This window comes from Micromys minutus (assembly GCF_963924665.1).
Source record: "Micromys minutus genome assembly, chromosome: 17".
NCBI classification, from domain to species: domain Eukaryota; kingdom Metazoa; phylum Chordata; class Mammalia; order Rodentia; family Muridae; genus Micromys; species Micromys minutus.
In genome coordinates, this window is record NC_137952.1 from 42,564,374 (window position 1) to 42,587,315 (window position 22,942).

At 38.6% G+C, this 22,942-nt stretch overlaps 1 protein-coding gene across 2 annotated transcripts in view; it reads left to right on the forward strand.

Annotated features, from left to right (window-relative positions):
- ANKEF1 (ankyrin repeat and EF-hand domain containing 1) overlaps nucleotides 1-22,942 on the forward strand; it is a 64,316-nt gene that overhangs the window by 15,216 nt on the left and 26,158 nt on the right. For both annotated transcript variants that reach the window (XR_013975392.1, XM_080931483.1), the window contains exons 2-3: nucleotides 788-2,778; nucleotides 19,942-20,098. The gene's annotated coding sequence lies outside the window, so the exon portion shown is untranslated. The remainder of the gene's footprint in view (nucleotides 1-787; nucleotides 2,779-19,941; nucleotides 20,099-22,942) is intronic.

Consider the following 22,942-nt stretch of genomic DNA (forward strand, 5'->3'; position numbering starts at 1 on the left):
CTGGCTCTTCGGAGCACACGAGACTAATGCAGATCCATTTGGGCTGAAAATCACTAGCTCGGAGTTGTGCATACATCTGGATGAGTCAGGGAAGGGCTCCCCTAGACCAACCAAAGTGAAGTCATGGCTGTAAGGTTCTGATGGAACTACTTAGAGAGATAACGGGTCGAGAGCATAAGGTACTGTTGTTGCCTTGGACCACACTGTACCTTTCTATGTGTCAATCACAGACCAGCATGTACGGGGGTGTATCGAGCGTCTTTCTATATGTGTCTGATATTCAGCTGCCGCTTATTTTAACTTGGGAGATCTGACAAAGCAACACCATCTGCCAGCCATTTTATTTACATGCAAGTTAAGTTACTTTATTGCCTTAGGTGCTCTGCTTTTATGTGCTTATGGGAAGGTTCTTTCAAGTTCAGTCTTGAGATAAGGCACCAGTACAATTGTGTTATTAGTCAGAGCATGGTAAGACTTGCTGCAAAGCAGTAGGGAGTGAGGCAGCCATAAGATATATGATTGTAAAAACAACAATAAAAATAATAGTAAACACATATTTATTTTTGTGGTGCTGGGGGTTGAACTCAGTATGAGCTTTAGGACTGAGCCACACCCTTAGCAGAGGCACCCAGTAAAAGGAGTGGAGCAGCAGGTTGCTGCTGGCCCAATGTTTCTCCGAGTGTGCCCCACTGAGTCCCAGAGAAGCTAGGCTGTTTGTTTACTGGTTCCAGTTAATTCACTGGTAGAAGACTGGTATTGGCACCATTAAAGCCCTTTGCATTTGTAGGTGGCCATGCAGGTGGCAGAGCGATCGATCGCCTCTCTATGGAAAAAGCCTCCAGGTGGAGTCACAGCTGGAAAGAAATGAGCAGCTGCCGTGAATCCAGACACTGGTTAAGAAGATAGCTGGGCATCAAGAGCATCTCCTGTCCGCTCAGAGAGAGCCTGTCACAGGGTGAATCTCTTCAAACAGTGAAAACAGCAACTTTTCCCTGGCATCCACATAAAAAGTTTGTTCCTAAAGACAAAGTTAACTATGAAACAGATTTTTTAAAAATAAACTTTGTAAACCCAAACTTCCCACTGACATCACGTCTTCTTAATGAAAGACCCTGTACTGCTGTTGGAGAATAAACCTGGAAAGAAACCAACAGGCTTATTGCTCCGGCAATTGAAGTATGTAAAATAACAACTGTTTGGCTTGGTTCCCATAATGAACACATGGAAACAGTTCAATTTTTTTTATTATTACTTTTTGCACTAATCACTGCTCTGGACAATTACCAATTTGGAAACATTCAAAGATGAATTCTTTCTGATGAACAAAAATAGACACCAAAGATTGAAAATGTGAATTTTGCCAGGGATAAAGGCTGGGAGGACACAGAAAGACTCAAGGGAAAATCTCTTCCATGGAGTCACAAATGCAGCAAGACCTCACTTGGTCATTTTCCGTCAACAGAATGGAAGCAATATACCTCTCCTGTGCCGGGACAATTCCATCCCTTTCCTAAGGTAACTTGTTTGAACAGATACTATAACCTAATTTTCCTGTGGGTTAGACTGCTGACAAAGTTGGCCATTCATTGCATGGATGCTACCAGCCTGAGTCCTGGAATGAACTGGAACAGCGTTTCTTGAAGAAGTAAAGAAATATCTTCTTCTCCACATTGCTCAAGGTCACTGAATCATCTCTCTCTAGTTGGAAATGAACTTTAAATGCGCCCAAACGTATAGAAATATGAGTGCACAATCAGACTACATAAGTATGATTATAGATTTCTTAAAGCAAGCAGTGCTAAAACTTACAATAAGAAGAATGAAGCCATATGCTGTCCTAAAATAAAATATATATGGCCATGGAAGGAGGAATTTGAGGGTGTTAAAATTTTAATGACATTGAGAAAACTTACATATAATGTTTTTTGTGTGTTATATGGATGGTTATGTACACATGTTTGTAAGTCCACATATAAAGTATTTAGTATTTTTAAGTATTTGTTTTCCTGAGGAGAAAGATCAAGAAGGATTACAATAATGACAATATATCTTACTTTACTTCCTATGTTCTTATAATTATTGAACTTTTACCTAATTATTACCTGTATATAACAATAAAAGAGAATAAATTTGAAACAAAAATTATTTCCAAAAGGGAAAGTTTATACTCCAAAAGGAAATGCACTATATTTGGTCAGAATGTATTTATTAAGGTAATATTTTCTCATAGTTACTATAATGAGTTAACATTCCATTATTCAGAATGTCAGAAGACATCACTGGGAAGCTGTTGAAATACACATCATGAGGACCCACCTAAGACCAGCCAAAGTGTGTAGTTAGCTAACATGACCCCAAGTGAATCTCGGGCTTGTTACAGATACATTCCTCTAAAACAGAAAGGAACTTGTTTTGTGTTTCGATCACTGAAAAATAAACCATTTTAAGAGGAAAATGTTTCACTTAAAAAGTTTCTTAGTATTTGGGAAAAACCACTTAAATATTTTTCAAATATAAAAGATAATGTGTGGAAATAAGCTTTTCAAAATATTAGCTTTTAAAATGTGAAATAGAAATCCAAAAGTTTTCAGTAAGTAAAGAAATAAAAAGAAATGTCATTTACCTATTTTAAGAAAGTTGAAGTAATTTTTGTAAATCGTGGTATTTCTTCTTCTATGTTCCCACTTCCTACATGGAGAGTCAGCCAAGTCCAGATGTCTTGAGTCCTTATTCCCAGGGAACTCAATCAAGAACAACATGGAGAAGAGGCCACATATGGTATGAGCTGACACTCCACAGAAGGTGTAACTTCCTGTTTCCAATAACTCAAGACCAATCCCATCACCCCTTTCAAGGTCTCAGAACAATCTCACCTGATCTCCTAAGAGCATCCCTCAGTGGAAACTCCCTGAACAAGGTGTGACTCTGTTTCTAACAATTCCTTACTGCAAGAGCTGCATGACCTTTGGTTCTCTGCCTACTGTCATTAACATAAGGAAGTGCTCCTGTTGTCCTGGCAACCAGAAGGCACACACCACTCTTCCTGTTGCTTGTAATCCTGGTTTAGTTTCTGTTGCCTTTTTAGAACTTCAAACTTTGTGGTCAAATGAATACGACTAGTCTCCCTCTGTCTCTGTTGTCTCTCTTATTTTCAATTATTACATACATTTATTGTGTATTGTACTGTGTAATATGAGGACATTTTCATACAGGTCTACACTGCATGTTGATTTTATCCTCTCTACTTCCCTCTCCCCAATTAGTCCTCTCTGTTTCACTCACATTTTGCTTCTATATTCATGTTATACAGGCGTGCGCGCGTGCGCGCGCGCACACACACACACACACACACACACACACACACACACACACACGAAACCAAACGTATTTTCTGAGATTGGCCTAATTTTTACTCACAACATTAGCTCAGTAACTAGCTTACCCTTTGATGTGCCTTTCCAGGTATTCTATTCCCAAGACATCTCATGTTTGAACTTTCCCCACCTGTCTCTCCTTCTTTTGTTCCAGCTTAAACTAACCCCAATGCCCTTTATTGTTGTTGCTATTAATGGTAAGGTACATGGAATTAAACTACGTGCCCAATCCTGTATCTTTATCCTTGTCCTGTTTTGCTTTGCTTTCGGTCTAGGCTGCATGCTGCAATCCTCTCGATTGTTCTAAAAAAATACTAACATTTGAGTTCCACGTCCTAAGAGTCAACGTAATTGGCTTGATAGGCAGCCTGGGCAGAGCAATGTTAAAACCTTATTGAGTGGTTCTAATGTAGACCAAGTTGGAAAACACACTGGGTCACATTTTCCAAGTAGACCTATTAGTTTTGTTTTTCTTTTATTGGATTTTTTTTAAAAATTTGCATTTCAAATGTTATCCCCTTTCCTGGATTCCCCTCCAGAAACCCTCTATCCCATCTCCCTCTCCCATGCTTTTATATGAGGGTGCTTCCACACCCACCTACCCACTCCCTTTTGCTTCCCTGCTCTAGCATTCTCCTACATTGGGGCATCAGGCATTCACAGAACCAAGGACCACTACTCCCATTGATGCCCAACAATGCCATCCTCTATTACATATGTGGCTGGAGCAATGGGTACCTCCATGTGTACTCTTTGGTTGGTGGTTTAGTCACTGTAAACTATGGGGTGTCTGGTTGGTTGATAATGTTGTTCTTCCTGTTGGGGCTGCAAAGTCCTTCAGCTCTTTTAGTCCTTCCTCTAACTCCTCCATTGGGGACCCGGTTCTCAGTCCAATGGTTGGCTGTGAGCACCCATCTCTGTATTTGTTGTTTTTCTAAACATTTAACAAAGGCAACTTAGGAATGAACCCCTTCCCTTAGAGGTTCTTTGCCAATCTTTTCAGCCCTTCTTCCTTCTGCTCCATTTTCCTTCTGTTATTATCTTCCAGTGCTCTGGGTATGTGTCACAGAGATGCTGAAACTCTCTAGGCTGTGCTGGAAGTGGGGGAAAGACTAACTGTATGTTGTCTCCAGCAGTGTCTCCAATATCTCTTGTTCCTGTGAGAGAATCTTTTCTACCTTCAAGCTCCCAGGTATAATCCAGCCCATAGAGTTCATCACTATAGCTTCTTTCCAATCCAGCACACGGATGAATAGGCTTCTGCCATAGCAAAACTCTGGAGTGTCTTAACATTCAATATAGCATATCAATTAATCCACCATTCCTGTAACTAGTGCTCAGTAAAATTTCATCTTTATAAATTATTTAGAAAGGAAGCTGAGGAAGTAGCCCAGTCAACAAAATACTCCTCACTTCAAGCAGGAGTACCTGAGTTTAGATGACCAGAAAATGTACTCATACAAAGCCAGGCATAATAGTGAAAAGCTGTAATTCTATCTTGGGGGTTCAATGAGACATATGGATCCCCAAATTTCATTAGCCTGCCAGCTAGCAAGCCCAGCAGAATCAATGAGCCTCAAGTTTAGTGAAAGACAATGTCTAAAAAAAAGTAATTAAGTTTAATTAAAATTTAATTAATTAAGAATGGTCATGAAAAGATAGATGATGGCAGCCTTTGGCCTCCACCAGATGTGCATGTGCACCAACATACATGCATTAACCCACATTAACAAGTATATGAAACTCACACAAGTGATACAAGATACAAATAACCAAAACCTGTAGGGTTGTTTCTGTGGCAACAATGTCTTACTATTATATTGCTGTAATAGATACCATGCCCAAGGCAATTTATAAAAGTTTATTTGGGGCTTACAGTTTCAGAGTGTGAGTCCATGACCATCGTGGTGGGGAGGATGGAGCAGAAGGTAGGTATAGCACCAGAGCAGAAACTGAGAGTCCATACCTTGATGCACAGCCATGAGACAGAGAAACCTAAGATAGAATCATGTGGACTTTTGAAAGCACAAAGCCTATGGCCCCAGTGGTATACCTCCTCCATCAAAGCCATACTTTCTAATCATTCCCAGACTGTTCCACCCACTGGCAACTAATTTAGATATAGGAGCCAATGTGGGCCATTCTCATTCACACCTTCACAAAACCCATTTCCTAAAATTCCTAACAAACACACACATGGCATATGGTTTCCTTGATGCAAAATCTAAGGTTCCTTCCTCTTCTGTAACTATGGCTGACCTTCAAGAACAATAGTTGAGATGGGTAGCATCCATTTTCTTGGATGGAACAAGGGCTGTACCTCATCTTGAGGTATGAGTATCAGCCATTCACTCATGAGCTGCTGTGTAGAGTGACCCCTTTCATACCGAAGGTAAAGAGAAGTGATCCTCCAGCAGTCTGTCACTGCAGAGGGGTGCTGTGTTCTCAATTCGGACTTTGGAATGAATTCTTCAGATCCTTACCATCCTAAGTGTAGTTTGTAAATCAACGACTCAACATCACCTGAGAATTTTGAGAAAACCAGAATTCTGAGAAATTCTCCAGAATTTATTTATTTTTTTTTAAAGTTGACATGTCTCATTTTATAAAATTCATCCTTTCAGAGGATTCAATGGGAGTTTCTTGACGTGGCAACATGAGAGAATGTTATCAGTAATTCCAGAATATTGTCAGAGTTCCAAAAAGAAAACCATGAATCTGTAGAATCATTTGACACTTCATCAACTCCTAGGTAACTGTAAATTTATTAGCTATTCTGGATGTGCCATATAAATGTATATAAATTTCATGTAACAGAAATCCTAAATTATTCTATTTACTTATGTAGTAGAACGCTATTGGTACTTCATTTTTTACTAGATATCCCTTATGACTTTACCACGTTTTCTTTGTTCATTTCTTAGCTGCTGGGCATTTGGGTTATATTGACATAGTTGATTGATATAAATAATTCCTGTTATGAACACTCATGAAGAAGATTTTGTGCACATATTTAAAATATGTTGTGCACATTCCTAGGATGAAACTGCTTGGCATTACTTTGATCCTATGCTTAAGTTTTGTGACAGTATTCTGAGGGGGCTGTACTGAAAAGTAAGGGGTGGTAATTTCCCCTCCAGGAGAAAGAATGCTTCAATCTTATCTAGCCACAGTTCCTGGAATGTCTCCAGGGCACCAAGAAGCCCTTTCTCCCAGGAAAAAATGGTCCAACTTTATCTAGACACCCACTCCTCTTCTAACACAGCTTAGCCACTGGAGTGTAGGCCAAGAACCCCAACAAAGCCCAAGTCAACAGCAGCCAATCACCTTAAATGTCAAATGACCCCACCAATGCTTGCATGCCTAATCATGACTGCTATAGCCCACCCTTTATAAAATGTATAAAAACTGTACTAACGGAAGTTCAAGGTTGCCTCTCCTCTGGATGTCGGCTGCCCCAGTGCACTAGACTAATAAACCTCTTGCTTTTACATTGATCTCTGACTTCTCATCTCATTCATGGGCACCTCAAATAGATAAGAATCAATTAGGGTCATACAGTACGACTGTTGCTCTCAGCAGTAAATAGGTTCTGCTTTCTCAATATTCTCTTCAACACTTGGCACAAGCTTTTTGGCATCACCACCATAGCTTTCTTAATGTTTTTTTATTACTGTGATTAAAACACCATGACAAATGAACTTACAAAATAAAACAGTTAATTAGGCTTACAGTTCTAGATGGTTAAATCCATGACATCAAAGCAAAGGCGTAGTGACAGGAACAGTTGAAATCTTATACCTTGGTCACTAAAATGGAGACAGAAAGAACACAGAGAGATCACTGGGACAGCCTAAGGAGTTTTGAAACCTCAAAGCCTGGTCGAATTGCCATACCTTCAAGTAGACCACACCTTCTCATCCTTCCCCAAACACGTCCACCAACTGGAACCAAGTATTTGAAAATTTTAACCTAAGAGTTCCATTCTCAATCAAATCATCAAATAAGCTAATCAGAAATGTGACATCATTATAGCTTGAGCTGGTGTTTTCCAAGTACCTAATGATTCAAATCTCTTTTCAAATTTATTGTTTATTTTTATATATTATTTACAAACATATAAATGACTGTATTTAGTTATCTTGTTGTGTTATAGGTCATTATATTTTCCAAATACTATAATTCTACCAGACATATGATATGCAAATATTTTTTCACATTCTGTAGTTTGTCCTTTTTGCTTTCCTGATAGCACTATGAGTGGCATGGAAGTTTTATTTCATAATATTCAGTTTTTCTATTTCCCCTTTGTTTGTTTATATACCAGGTGTCATGCCTAAGAAGTCATACCTAATGGAAAGGTCATGAAACTTTATTTCTATGGTCTTTTTTAAAAGTATTTTTTAACCTTTTCATATAACAAGAAACTATCATGTTTTTCTTTTCCCAAAACCTCTCATCCCCTCTACCTCCCTTCTCCCTACATGTTTATTTTCTCCTTGTGTCTTTCTGTCTCTCCGTCTGTCTCTTTGTCTCTCTGTCTTTTCTCTCTCTCTCTCTCTCTCTCTCTCTCTCTCTCTCTCTCTCTCTCTCTCTCTCTCTTCTCTGGCCCTCACTTTCTGCAAAGAAGGAATAAAAATTTAAAATCAGAACAAATGGAAACAAAGTTTTATAATTTTATCTTAATATGGAATTCTAATACAAAAATAACATGAGTTGCTTTTTAAATGGTATGATGCAGATGCCAAGTCCTTTTGCATCCTTTTGCAAAAGCATCATTTATTGAACAGCCTAATTTGCCCCATTACATTGTCCTGATAACAGGGTCACAAATCTAAGCCTATGAGTTTACTTTTAAACTGTCAATTCTACTCCATTGGTTGTTTTGTCTATTTTTATGCCATAGCAATTTCTTTACTATAACTTTGTAGTAAGGTTTAAAATCAGAGGGATTAGTTCTCTAATTGTGTTCTTTTTCAAAAGATCTCTCATGCACATGGATTGGAAGGATCAACATTGTAAAAATGGCCATCTTGCAAACAGCAATCTACAGATTCAATGCGATCCCCACCAAAATTCCTACTTAATTCTTCATAGAGTTGGAAAGAGAAATTTCCAAATTCATCTGGAATAACAAAACACCTAAAATAGCAAAATCTATTCTCAACAAGAAAACTTCTGTGGGAATCACCACCCCTGACCTCAAGCTATATTACATAGCAATTGTGTTTAAAACCACATGGTACTGGTACAGAGATAGGTAGGTAGATCAATGGAACAGAATAGAAGATCCAGAAATGAACCCTCACATATATGGTCACTTGATCTTTGACAAAGGAACTAAAAACATTCAATAGAAAAAGGACAGCTCTTCAACAAATGGTGCTGATTCTACTGATACTCAGCATGCAGAAGAATGCAAATTTTCATGCATACTATCAAACCTTTAAAAAAATCAAGTACTGACAAAACTATATTCATATAGTTTTATGCAAAAATGATTTTAAAATCTGTACATTTATCTGTTTTTTTTTTTTAAAAATAAAGTTGTGTTTAATTAAAAAAAAGAACAAGAAGGAGAGAGAAATGGGGCCATTCTTCAAGTGGAAGGAAGTTTCAGACTATCTTTTTTATTTTATTTTTTTTACAATTTTGAAAACTGAGAAAAGGTCAGTTGTTTGTGAGATGTTGCAATGAAATAAAAATCGTCATTTATTTTAAAAAATAAAAAAATTAAAAACAGTAATACTTTTCTTTTCAATAACATCTCTCTATAAAAATGTCAAGTGGTTTTATCATGAGTTATTTAGCAAAGAAAAAAAATTTTCAGAGCAACAATCATTTTTCTGCTTGGTTTTATGTCATGCAAACAATGTCATGGATGTTACTGGTGAAGATGGACAGGGTAATCAAGAAAATGACGGAGTATGCAAAAACACCCAGACTATCCCAGGAGTATTTTCTATCGCAAGCTCAGTTATTCACTAAGTTAGCAGCATTTGAGATGTCTTTACATTGAGAAAAGAAACAAAAACAAACAAATCAGCAAGTTGATAGTCCATGATTATACCTACATGCAGCCTCTACCCAAAGCATTGCTTTAAATAATATAAAATGAAACAAAAATCAAATATAGTTACAAGATATAAATATAGGTATATAAATCCTTTTAGAATGATACCAGTTCACTTCGATTTTTCCCTACAGGAATTTAAATGAAAGAAATTCTTTTCTATAACTGGAGTAAGACAACAATACTGATTTCACAGCTGAGCTTTGCCTTATCAAAACATTTTAGATTTGCTGTAGAGACATGTGGGCTATTAAAAGAAAGTGGGGAAAAGAGAGTTAACAGTTAATAAAGATCCATCTCATTTCAAGTCAACCATAAACTTGGATCAGTACACTAAAAAGGAGCAAGTGTTACGAAGTATGAAAATACAGTGCTTGAATTTTATTTATTTAAGTCTTCACAGAGCTGAGAAAGTTCTCCGAAAAATTTTAATTACTTAATTGAATATTTAATATACTTTAATTATTGCAACCAGAGAGAAGCACCAGCTAAAATGCATACCTAATCAGCTTGAGATTAGGCAAATGTTTATTTTGTTTCAGGAAGATCTCATTTTTAAAACAATCTTAATTTCATACTTTTCTAGGTATATGTTTATATTATGGGAATTATAGTAAATAAATCATTTTAGAGTTATACCAGATTATATTGCCTTTTTCCACAGGAATTCTAATAAGAGAAATTATTTTCTGTAATTGCAGTAAGTTAACAGTTAATATTAATTTCACAGTTTAGCTTTGCCTAACCAAAACATTGTAGATTTACTGTACAGACATGTAGGATAGTAAAAGAAAGCTGGAAAAGAAATAGGAATCAATTAATATAGACATTTATATTACAGGTCAACTACAATCTCTGGATGGATATTCAAATCATACTTACATTATACAGAATACACAGAGACATCAAGAATTATTTAAATAAATGAGCTAAATGAAGATAAACATTTGATACAATACCAAAAATGGTTGTTTTTTTTTTTTTAATCATTAAGAGAATTATCTCAAAACTGTTTAAAACAATGAGCGTTTCAGTTAGTTCGGGATCACTGAAGACGCATGTTCTTAGAATTTGTTCTGTTAATTTGGGCTGACTGACTTTTGTGCTGAAACTTACCCTCGCAGGACCAGATTATGCTTGCACACTTCCTAATGAGATGTGACAAAGATTATTTCCAGCCAAATCCTGAGAACATTGTAACATAGCCCCAGACCTTAGCAACATTGACTCCATGATGGAAGCACCATTCAGGTTGTAAAACTCAGGCCATAGTCCATACCACCTGCCAAACTAAAACAGTAGCCTATTCATAGAAGTTCATATAGTTCTGGGAAAGTTTCACAATGTGCTACCTTTGCTTCTTGGCTTCTGTAATTCCACTTCTGGCCAACTGTTTTGTTAACTGAAATATGTCAATCCAGAGCATGTTTGTGTGTGTGTGTGTGTGTGTGTGTGTGTGTGTGTGTGCGTGTGTGTGTGTGTTTAAACATTCACCTTGAAAGGGGTTCAGTGCTGTATTAGGATCCTGAATGCCCACTTCAGTCACTGTCTGGCTAATAAAGACTTTCTGTTACCTTAAACCCATATACTAACAGTCTTCTCCGACATAAATACCAAAACAACATGGTCATCTTTTTACTAACACATAGCTACCATTTTTCTTGGTGTTGAAAGAATTAAAATTTTTCATGTGCAATCTATAGTAGGCATATGAAGTCTATCATGGTGGTTGGTTTTGATGTTCATTTTACCACAAATTAGAATAACCTGAATAGAGAACACACCTGAAAAAATTATCCTCATTGTTTTGATGATTATGTCCAGAGATGTAGCCCACTGTGGACAGCACCTTCCCGTAGTGGTCTTGATAAAAGAGGCATGGCAAAAGAAACTTTGCCTCAACTCTTACAATTTTCCTGTTACAACTCTGTTAATTTACTCTGTTGTTGCTGCTGCTGCTGCTGAATACAATGATGATGATGACAATAATGATAATGATGATTCCTTCTCTAAAATATCAGCACAAGCACTTTCATGCTTTCATCCTGGACAAGGGACTAGCAGTTCTCTAGGAACCTTCTGGATTTCTGTTGCCAGCTTGAGACTGGTGGACTGAGAAGCTACCAGCTGTTGAGACCCCCCAGCCAAATAAAGAGACAGTCATTGTGGGACTACTCCCACAGCTGAGATACCCAGCCTCCAAGACTGAATAACTACTGGGCTTCTTAGCTCTCAGATGTAATTTTGCAGTTGGTATTATTAAATTCCTATTGACAGACATGAAATTTTTATTAAATTTTGATTTACTAAATTTTTGTATGTTAATCCCATTGGTTCTATTCCTCTAGAGAACTCTAACAGATCAATGAAGTCCAAGAACTATCAGTATTTGCATGTGTGCTGGTTTGAAAGAAAATGGCTCCCATAGGTTCAAAGGGAGTATGAGCATGTAGGATATTCACCTTGGTGTTCAGTCTTACTTTCTGCTATCTATACATCTGGTTGTCTATAGAACTCTCGGCTCCTTCTCCAGCACAATGTCTACTTGCATGCCCCATGCTTCCCACCATGACAATAATGACCTAAACTCCTGAAACTGTAGGTCAGATCCGATGAAGCATTTTTCTTTATATGAGTTGCCATGGTCATGGTGTCTCTTCATAGTAACAGAATCCCAAAGTAAGACAGCATGGAACCTATCAACTGCTAATGATGGTCAGAGATGTCAGTGGAATACCTAAACCGTAATGTCTTTCTTAATGAAGTCAACAGTTGGTTCTACCCAGGAGCTGGGCAGGCAGGGAGAGCCAGATATTAAAATAAATACAGATGTGCAAACTTCAAGACTAACTCGTGCTTTTTTTTTTTTAGATGTTATTAAACCTGACTCAATAGCATTTCTGACCTAAGACTACAAACCACAGATGTGTTTGTTTCTTTATATAAACTTTATGGGCTCCTATTGTTTCGCTGCTTCTTTGCTAGCCTGGCTCACAGCTTCTCCTCATTAGCTAATCTCAACGATTCCCTTTGGAAATCCAAGAATCTTTATAGATTCCCATTTGTTTCTCCCTAAGAGGATGAAAGAATAAATGGGAAGTGGCTGGCCTTGCTCACTCATAATGTCTGTTGGCTTAGAACTTGCAGGGAGCCTCTTGTCTTTGGAAATCTCTACATGAGAAGCAGCCTGCATATCTGTGATCTGGAACACTTTACACAGAGATAGTAACTGTTTCTCATCTGGAGTTGCTCTTTCAGAACTCTGCTTTCCTGTTATAGGCTAATTGTATTTAAGAAGAGTTCAAGAGCCCAACTGAAACAATCTTGGCCATCTCTACTCTCCCCTTCTCAACCACATTCTCCATTTATAATTCCTGCAGCATAGTTTGGAATGGGAGAGTGACAGATCAGGCTTTTCATAACAAATCTTTATGGAGTATATTTGAGATCAGCTGGACTGTGGGATGATCTTGAGAAAGTAAAACCTGACATCTCCAGCATCATTTGTAAGTGGATGCACAGATACCTTCTTGGAAACTGGGTGCTCTACTCTAGCCTGTTTACAGGCCTTGGCCTCCCAGGTCCTCAGAATCAAAATTTACATTTTAACTAAGATCTCCAAATATTTAATAAGTCCTTCAAAGTACCATCTTGCCTGTTTTTGAGCTGTCAGTGCTCACAGAATCTAATTAAAATAAAATTTAAAGAAATAATTAAAATCAAGTGTATTCTCAGCTGAAAACCCAGACCTATATCCTAAAAGAAGCTCCTGGTTGCTAGGCAAAATTAGTACCAATAGTGCCGATCTAAATACATCCTGGTTATTTTCCAAAAACTTAGATAATTAAGTGGAAATCTTTCAAATTTTAAGGAAGAAGCAATCTTTCACATATAAAATACAATAAAAATTTCATCAACTTTCCAATAAGAGTACAATACCTATTCAGTGGAAGGAAATGGGTGTTGGTTGAGGGTAGTAGGAAACATTTATAGTGCTCAGGAAAATAAAGAAAACCTGACACCAGAAATTCAAATCATAACTACAATACACATTGATGATGTGATAAATGAAATAAACATTCACAGATTGCAAGAATTCAGAGAATATAACCTTCAAGCCTCCAGCTGAGGTAAATTTTTGAGACACAACTTTCATCACAAGCAATTGATCCAGACTGTTAATGGCCTAAAATCCTAAAATGAAAAGAAGAAGGTATTGTTGGACACGATGACACATGCTTGTACCTCACTTAAGACTGAAGACCTAGCCTCTTTGGGGGCTGTCTTAGGTTTTTACTGCTGTGAACAGACATTATGGCCAAGGCAACTCTTATAAGGACATCATTTAATTGGGGCTGCCTTACAGGTTCGGAGGTTCAGTCCATTGTCATTAAGGTGGGAGCATGGCAGCATCTAGGCAGGCATGGTGCAGGAGGAGCTGAGAGTTCTACATCTTCAACCAAAGGAAGCCAGGAACTAACTGGGCATACTCAACCAGCTAGAAGGAAGTCTCTAAGCCCATCCCCATGGTGTCACACTTCCTCCAACAAGGCTGTACCTTCTAATAGTACCACTTCCTAGGCCAAGCATATGCAAACCATCACAGAGGCTAAGTCAGGAGGCTCATTTGAACTTAGTAAGGTTTAGACCAGGCTGTAAAACTTGACAGTATTTCTGAAAGTCAGGATGGCTCTGGGTTTCTCCTGATGAGATTAAAGTTGGTGACCTCATGAACGGCAAGACTGCAGCTGGAAGATCTTCTCCCTAGATGTCAAGACGTGGCTGTGGTCATTCAGTTCCTCACTGCCCTCAGATCAAATATTCCAAGGGTTAGAAGCTGTGGTGACTTCTGGGACCTCATCTCTGATATCCCACTGTCCTATCCACTGCAATATATTAGAAACAATAAGCAAGACGGGTTGAGTGTGAAAGACAATGTAGAGTTAGAAGACAATATAAAGAACTCACATCATCACAATGTGAATTATTGCTGTTTTCTCAGAAGCACAATTTTCTCCCTTTTCTCACATTTCTATGGACAGCCTAAATGTGCCTGGAATAGCCAGACTTGAGTACCGATCACCATGATTCTACTGGAGAACAGAAGATCTGCTATGTATCGATGATACTCGAAAGCCAGGGCTCTTGGGGGTCAAGAAACAGCAGCAGATAAAAAATTCAATGGCATGACTGAGCATTCTTATTTCAGAGGACTTAATATATTATGAACTGAACCAATTTAAAAAAATAGTCAAGCACAGAGGAAAATGGAATAATACAATAAAGTTGATTAAACGTATGCCTTCCATTTCCCGCATAATGTACTTGTTTATATATTTTATGAATTCTTTCTTAAAATCAGCAAATAATTCTGCTAGCTGATCATCCTTTATTATAGTAGTTTGAATATGCTTTGTCCAGGGAGTCACTATTAGGAGATATGAACTTGTTGGAGTAGGTGTGGCCTTGTTAAAGGAAGTGTGTCACTGTGGGGGTGGGCTTTGTGGCCCTCTTTCAAGCCATGTGGGAGACAGTGCCTTTGGAACTCTCAGCTTCTCCAGTGCCATGCCTACTTGAATGGAGCCATACTTCCTGCCTTGATGATATGGACTGACCCTCAGAACCTGTAGGCAGCCCCAATTCAATGCTGTCCTTTATAAGAGTTGCCTGAGTCATGGTGTCTCTTTATAGCAATGGAACTCTAACTAAGACATATATCAAATGTAAATTATTTCAAAATTATCAACAGCTTCATTAATTAGAAATGAAGCCACATACTTCATCTTGGCATCAAGGAGAACACCACAAGTAACATTACTATTAAGTATAAAGCAATTAAAAGACTACTTAATACTAAAGACCAGGTGACATGTCCTGGTCAAGGCAAAACATATAGCCTTTAGGGTCTATATTAATAAAATGTGTCAGAGATAAAACAGTTCCTAGCCAAAAACCTTGTTCTTTTAAGAAATAGCATAAAATGAATGCTTCTGTTAAGAGATAATACAAGAAGATAGCTGAATTTAATGAAATTAAAAATAACAAAATGCAATAGAGAAGATATATAGTTCCTTCTTTGTATTTTAATAAAATGCTGTCAGAGATAAAAGTTTCTATCCCCCCAAATAATTGTTTTGTAAAAGCATAAAAAAGAGACAGTTAAATTCGATGAAATTAAAAATAACATTAGAGAAGATATATAATGAAAGTTCCTTCTTGGATCTATAATAGATCTATGGTAGAGCAGAACGGTCTCTGTGGTTCTGAGTAAGGAGAAAGGCTTTGCCTATAATTAGGAAGGTGGGAGTCACAATCACACCATCTGAGAAGCTACGAGGACTATGAAAGAATGTTTCTCAGTCATATGTCAGTCCGTTTGAAAACTTGCACAAACTCTTATGAATTCCTGGCAGTGATTCTTTTCGTGCATAAAAATCTCAAATAGATAAGTACCTAGGCATGAACTGGACATGGTGATTAAATAATAACATTAGAAATGCAGACCAAATTATTCCCTAGTTAGATATTCTGTCTGTCTTTAAGTCATAAGTAATCCCACTTGATCTATTTCAGAATGCAAAAAAAAAAAAAAAAAAAAAAAAAAAGAGAGAGAGCAAAGTTAGGAATAAATGAGACTATTCAGAGGAATGGAGACTCAAACTGTGAAAATGTGCTCAGCACGAGCTTTAGAGATATTTATTCCCCATGAGATCCTAGAATAGTTTTTCTCTAAGCCTGGAAAGAGTAGGTTCTTATCTGAATATAATTACCTACCAATTGTTCATATTCTAAAGGAATCCTTCTTCAACTCTCATTCAAGACAAGGCTCAGAACTGCTGAGACGTAAGAATCAAGGTAAAGCTGCCAGTGTAAGTGTAACGTGGTGCTTTATGTTTTCCACAGATTTATTCCTCACTTCAAAGCTGTTGGACATGCGTTTATTTATCATTTGAAAAGATACAAAGCATCTGTTGTTGTTATGTGATCTTTTTTATACACAACAAACAGTTTTAAATAAATCCCTTGTCCTTCTTCATAATACAGTGGCACATACTGTAACAGGGGAAACATGGAAGCAAGAGTAACATAAAACATTCTAAATATTAGGTTTTAGAAGAGACAAATACGTTCCTGTAAAAAACTGTGAAAAGAACACGGCAACACTAAGAAACTTTTGACAGCTTTACCTTGGTCCTGTGTCAACAAACTTAAAACTTGGGAATTTTGGCAACTTTAGATATTTTATTTCTAATTAACTATGCACCGCCCACTGGCATGCCTTATGAGTTACCAGTAATCTTCTAATTTGAATTAATTAACAGGCTATGCCTCAACTACTTAAAGGATTCCTTCCAGGCCAGAAATAAAGTTTCTGGTAGCAAATGCAGTTCACTCCTGGAGATTTAATGACAAGTTTTATAATCACATGTGAAATAATCCAATAGAATCACTTTTAATAATCAGATGTTTGGGGCTATGTTGGGGATCAATGATAGCTGCTTATTTTCAATCAGATTGAATAGTTTTAATTTGAGGATAAAAATATTACTTAACAGCAGATAAAGATACAAGAAGTTAAGTTAATGAAGGATGTAGCCAGGATCTGATTTGTATCCACACTTTATTTTGGGTAGAAGCTTAAATGTTCCATTCTGTCAGCTTCCAGTCAGTAGTTCTGATGTAATTACTATTCTATTCTCTTCCATATTCTAAATGTGATCCCTCCAAAATGTACCAGATTCACAACTTCCTGGATTTCAGAATTAAACCTGGCTACCACTGTCATCAACTGTGTCACCAAGATAAGAACAAGTTTTCATCTTGCCCTTGTGTGCAGTCTATGATTCTAGAAGTTTGCTTCAATGCCAGTTACTAAAAATACCTTGACTATTCACCAATCGTTGTGCTTACTTAACGGGAACACAAAATAGTAATACAGTGGGAATGCGTACTACTGTTAAAGCACTGTGTTGTGTGTGTGTGTGGGGGGGGGTGTTGTTGTTGTTGTTGTCTGTTGTTGTTGTTGAAACAAGGGGATCATGAGTTCAGGCTAGCCTCACACTTACTATATGGCCTAGCCTCCTGCCTGAAGCCCCCAAGAGTATAGGGATCATAGACATGAGTTGCCCCAGCCATCTAATTCCTCCATTTTAATAAAATTTGTACATGGGATTCTATCATAAATACCCTTTATTAAGGGAACCATTCACAGGAAGAAACACATTTCTGGATGCTATGAAACATTAAATACCAAATTCAGACAGAGGACAGAGAGAAAGGGCACAGTATCAGGAAGAAATATAAAACCCGGCCCTTACCTTCCTTTCTCTCTTTCTACCCCTTTCTCGCGTCTTTTTTTTTTTTTTTTTTTTTTTTTTTTTTTTTTTTTCACATTCTTTTCCAGCTCTCATTTTCTTCAGTCACATGCACATTATGGTCTTCACAGTGCCATACGATCTATATGTCCTTCAGTATTTTCCTGCGAAATGGTCCTTAAAATAGTTTAAAACAACATCTCTGTGTTGATGAGTGTCAGGAACCATTAAGCTTTTGATTAGAAACGTCTCCAAGTTATTTATTTCTAACGATGAATGCTTGAATGCTGTGTTGATCGGTAAAGGATGCCTGCTGTTCTTGCAGAGGACCTATGAGTTTGGTTCCTTCCTATTCCAAGGATTGCTTCTGCCCTCTTCTGATGTTCAGGGACATTTCCTGCACTTGGTGACTTAGATATCTGCCCTGCCCGGCAAACCCTCATACAGGGTTTTCATTTACATAAAATTTCAAAATTTGCCTCTAGAAAGATAGGAAGATAACTGTTAAGTAAAATTATTTCCATACTTATTTTCACTTATTTAATAAATAATTTTGGGAATGAATACTCAAAAAAATCATTTCTGTTCGTACAATTTACAGCATTTTCCCACTTTCACTTAATTTTACTCAGTAAACTATTGTGTATTTGATTATTACTATTTACCACATGCAGTTTCACCCTTTCTATTTATATTTTGATTGAGGGCAGAAGGTGACAAACAGAATGAAGGGACACGGAGTCCTTTTGTGCCATTCCCTGCCTGCCCTGAATCCTGGTAAAAGCCAAGCCTCCGCTGCGACCCACGAGGGGCGGGGCCTAGGCAAGCTCCGCCCAGAAGAGCACTTGCCTGGTTGCCCTGGCAGCAGGCTGTGCGTGGGTGAAGCTCACAGTGGGCGCAGCCTGGTGGACCGCACCTCACCCCCTATGGTCACCCTGCTGCAAGCTGGCAGACACACACACAACCCTTCTTTGCTGCCCGCGCGCGCAGGCTGGCCTGCTCTGCCAGAAGGGTGATTTACTGGGCCCTAAGGCCTTGGCTAGAGCCAGTCCCAGGTGACAGAGATCGGAAGCCGAGAGGCCCTGACAAGACCAGGGACACAAGTGCTCAGGGAGATCTGGCTCCTGATCGCCTCTAGGACCAAAAGGTAAAACTGGTGCCCTATCCTCTTCTAGGGAATGATAATTCTACTTGCCCTTCTCATCTCTAGATTTTTTTCTGGAAAACAAAAACCAAAACTGAAGGCCCAGTAGAAAAGCCCACAAATGTTAAATGTTACCTCTGGACAGGCTGAAAGGAAACGCAGAGGTGATGCTTATAGGACTTGTCTAACTATTTTGCAGGAATTCTCGTGTATCCCCAGTTCAGAGATGAAATCACCGAATAGACTCTTGGAGTTAACCCGTCCAAGTGTGCAGCCCCGTAGGTGAAAAGGCTGCAGAGGAGAAGCGACCATAGCAGATTCCCCTCTGCTACACTCCTCTGTCAAGAGCAGCTTCATCCATTTCTTGAACGGTCCACCTTGTGGGCCTTGTGGAGAATTTGAAGACATAAAAATGTGCCTAGAAAGCCACCCAAAAGCACTCAAGATGAGGGAAGGGTGGAGTATATAACTGGAGGATGTTCAGACTCCAAATAAAACACTCAAGCCAAGATATTGTAACTATGTCTTCCAGCTCATGCCCAACAGACTGGGAGCTGGGGAACCATCCTCAGAGCTTGATTAAGTCTTGATGCTTGTTTTTCGTTGTTTTGTTTTGTTTTGTTTTGTTTTTGAGGATGTGTTTTTGTTTTAATGAATAGAATCACCATTCGTGTAAACTGTTTGCAGGCATCTTGTCCTGTCCCAGACAGATGTGTATATAGGGGTAACATGAGACTGTACTACAAGTAAGCTGTGAAGGAATCTGAAATGACTGTCAGCCAACCATGATGCAAAGGCAGCTGGGGACCCTTGGGCTGACTTGGAGCCTGTTCATACAGAAGTTTGAACAAACAACACTGGTGTCCTGAGTCTGCCCCATGCTAGAGATAGACCTGAAGGGAAGAGACAGACTATAGCAAGAAAGCATTGATCTCAGCAGCAAGGGGGTAGGGAGGGGGAGTCCAGAAGACAGGACAGGGGGAAAGCTTGGCATTGTGGATTTCATATCAGTGACAGTTCTTGACTCTGTTACAGCTACCCCGTGACTGCTTAAGACCTCATAACCCACCACAGACCTGGGTCAGACATCTCTCCTGACAGCTCAAAATTGGATATCAGCTTGTCTGCCCTCTCAGCATGCCAGTGCCTGACTAGCGTGGAGCCTACCATGAGCAGCCCATTTCAGAGACAGGTATCTAGTGGCTCAAACCAAAAACCTGGGGTTTTCTTTCATGCTTCCTCTTCAGTTCTTTTAACTTTTAAGTGTTAAGAAAATTACTGAATGAGTAATTAAGAAAATTACTCATTATAGTAATGCCTCATATAATTCAGGTTATAGGGGTAGAGAAATAGCTGTATTATAAATCTTATATGATGAGCATATTGTAATTGGAAAGATACATAAATTACAAATTAAATTATCAATCTCTAAATCTCTCTCTCTCTCTCTCTCTCTCTCTCTCTCTCTCTCTGAGGCAGGGTTTCTCTGAATAGCACAGGCTGTCCTGGGAACTGCTGTATAGACTAGGCTGTACATTTTATATGTGCTCATATTATTACAGACAAAATAAGACAAGGTCTGCAAAGACATAATAGATTCAAGTCAGGACATACATGCTAGATTGTGGCTGCACTTTATTTTGAACTGGATAAAAAGCCAAGCTTAGAAGACAACGATATGGATAGATACGGCATGGAGTATAGCCTTATTGGTAGCCCCTGGGTGACACAACTTTAAGGGTCAAAAGCATGTGTGAATCAATCTGATGTACATTTTGAAAGGATTTTTTCTTGCTGTTTAGACACTGGGATGAATAGGGCTGATGCTGGAGTAGCAGTGGACCAATGAGGAGCCTGAGAGTGATTTGTCTGAGGGTCATAGTGATGTCAAGATATACACTCTGAGCAGAGCTCATGGGGTTTGCTAAGGTGTTTTGAGGGAGGGGTTCTGTGAAGAAAAACAAACAAAAAGAATGAACTGTAACTCAGGTTACGTTTAACGTAATACCATTATCAGAAGCTGGAAGAAATGGAGAAGATCAGGATAATATCATACATTCTGCAATGGTCAAGCTACTTTTAAAAATTAATTTATTCCTTGGGAAATTCTGTATGTATCCAGAATATCTGTCTGTATACACACTCTATTTTACCCCTCAGTTACCACTGGATATTCCCTAACATGCCCCCACTTCACATCATCCTTTTTACTTAATTTTTTTTTTAGTGTCCCACCTTGTCCAGTAAGTGCTACTAGTATATGCAGGAGAGTAGGACCATCTGCTGAAGCATAGAAAACCTATCAGTGCTCATAAAGTGAAAGAAAAATGCTCTTTCTCTCCCAGCACCTATCAGTTGCTCAGTGTTAGTGAATCCTTTACATACAGATGGATAATAGTTTTTGTTCACTCTGGGGAGCGCTCATGGGAGCTATGAAAACCTAAGAGTGAAGAATCAGTAGCTTAAACTAAGGATGAAGGTCAGGGGATGGCACTAGTCACGGAGTTCCCAAGGGTAAAAGAATGTCCTCTGACCTATCAAGACAGTCCAACAATGAGATGTCAAACATCAAAAGGAGAGTCATCAAAGAACACAGTAGAAGGGTGGGCAATGGTGTAAAAGAAGAAACAGGCAGAGACACTGCTTGCCTACGGTGACATGAAGAAGGAACAAGGGATCAATAGTTCACTGCACTGCCCTAGAGCACTATAGGTGAAGGCACTAGTTTGTGGTTCCGGAAAAAATGGGCATACTTGCTGATTTTGTCGTAAAATAGAATCAAATGGAACATTCCATTGCAGATGTTATCTGGAGAATGGAATGTAGGGGCTGTTGTGAAGGCAGTAAGACATATGGCTCTCTGCCTGGTACCAGGCTAAGACATGCAGGAAAAGAATAGATAGATTTCTCCAGCATGAAGTGGGGGTGGGGTGAGACCCAGGGTACATACAGCTCATGCCACCAGCTGTCTTCATCTTTTGAGTGTATGCTTTCTTTAAGGGTCCCAACAAGACTGCTTGGTAGCTTCAACAATGACAGCCTTTCCATATGGTTCCGATAGAGCCTCCAGGATGCTGACTGGCGGCACATCCTAAGTGTATACAGTAGAGCAATTCAGTGTATCTGAAGACAGATCATTCACGGGCGTGGGCCGTGCCTTGGTTTCAGACTAAGTCCTGCTCTAGGGGCAGAAAGAAAGCCCCATTCAAACTACTTAGAGTTGATTCCTCATATTTTAATGAGAGAGACTTTTGGCCAGGAAAAATACAAATATCTATAAGCAAGGTTTACTGTTTATCCAAATGATTGTCTTTCTATAAAATTATGAGTAAATTATGTTAGAGTACCCAATTTAGCCTTGACAATACTTATGCAAATTTTAGCTGTCTCCTCAATGTAGCTGCCTTATCTTCACTTAAGATGATGTAAGAGTTATCAGGAATCCTTGCAAGAGTCACAATGGTAGCAAAATGATCTGGGGGAGGTAAAATAAAACTCATGTCATCACAACTGAGCTGGTGCTGGAACAAAACTTATGGAGTCTGACACTAGGCCAGTTTATTTTATACATATTTAAATCCAGCACAATTTGGGGGGAAATTTTTTCTGGTAAGAACAATTATGCAAATCCCATGGGTACAATACAATTTAAGGTGTGACTATATCAAAACTCTTTTGCAAAGTACATGTGCCCTCGACCATAAAGATGGGCTCTATAGCCTAAGGGCCTAGGATCGGTTGAGGTCCCTGACTGAAATAACACAGAGATCTATAAAGCATATGTGATGTCTCCCCTAAAGGCTGGGTTCGGTTGACTGAGAAACAAAGGTAAGTTCTAGGGAGAGAAGAGTCTGGGATGAAAGTTCTGGGGATTTGGATGAGGTCTGGCTCTACAGATAGCAAAAAATCACCCGATGATTAGCAACATTCACTTCCAGCCTTCTGGATGGAAAGTGGGTATTTATTTCCTCTTAGTGGGCATTCATGCCCTCATTGCGACCACCTTGCATGATAAGATTCCTAGTTTCCCTGGTGC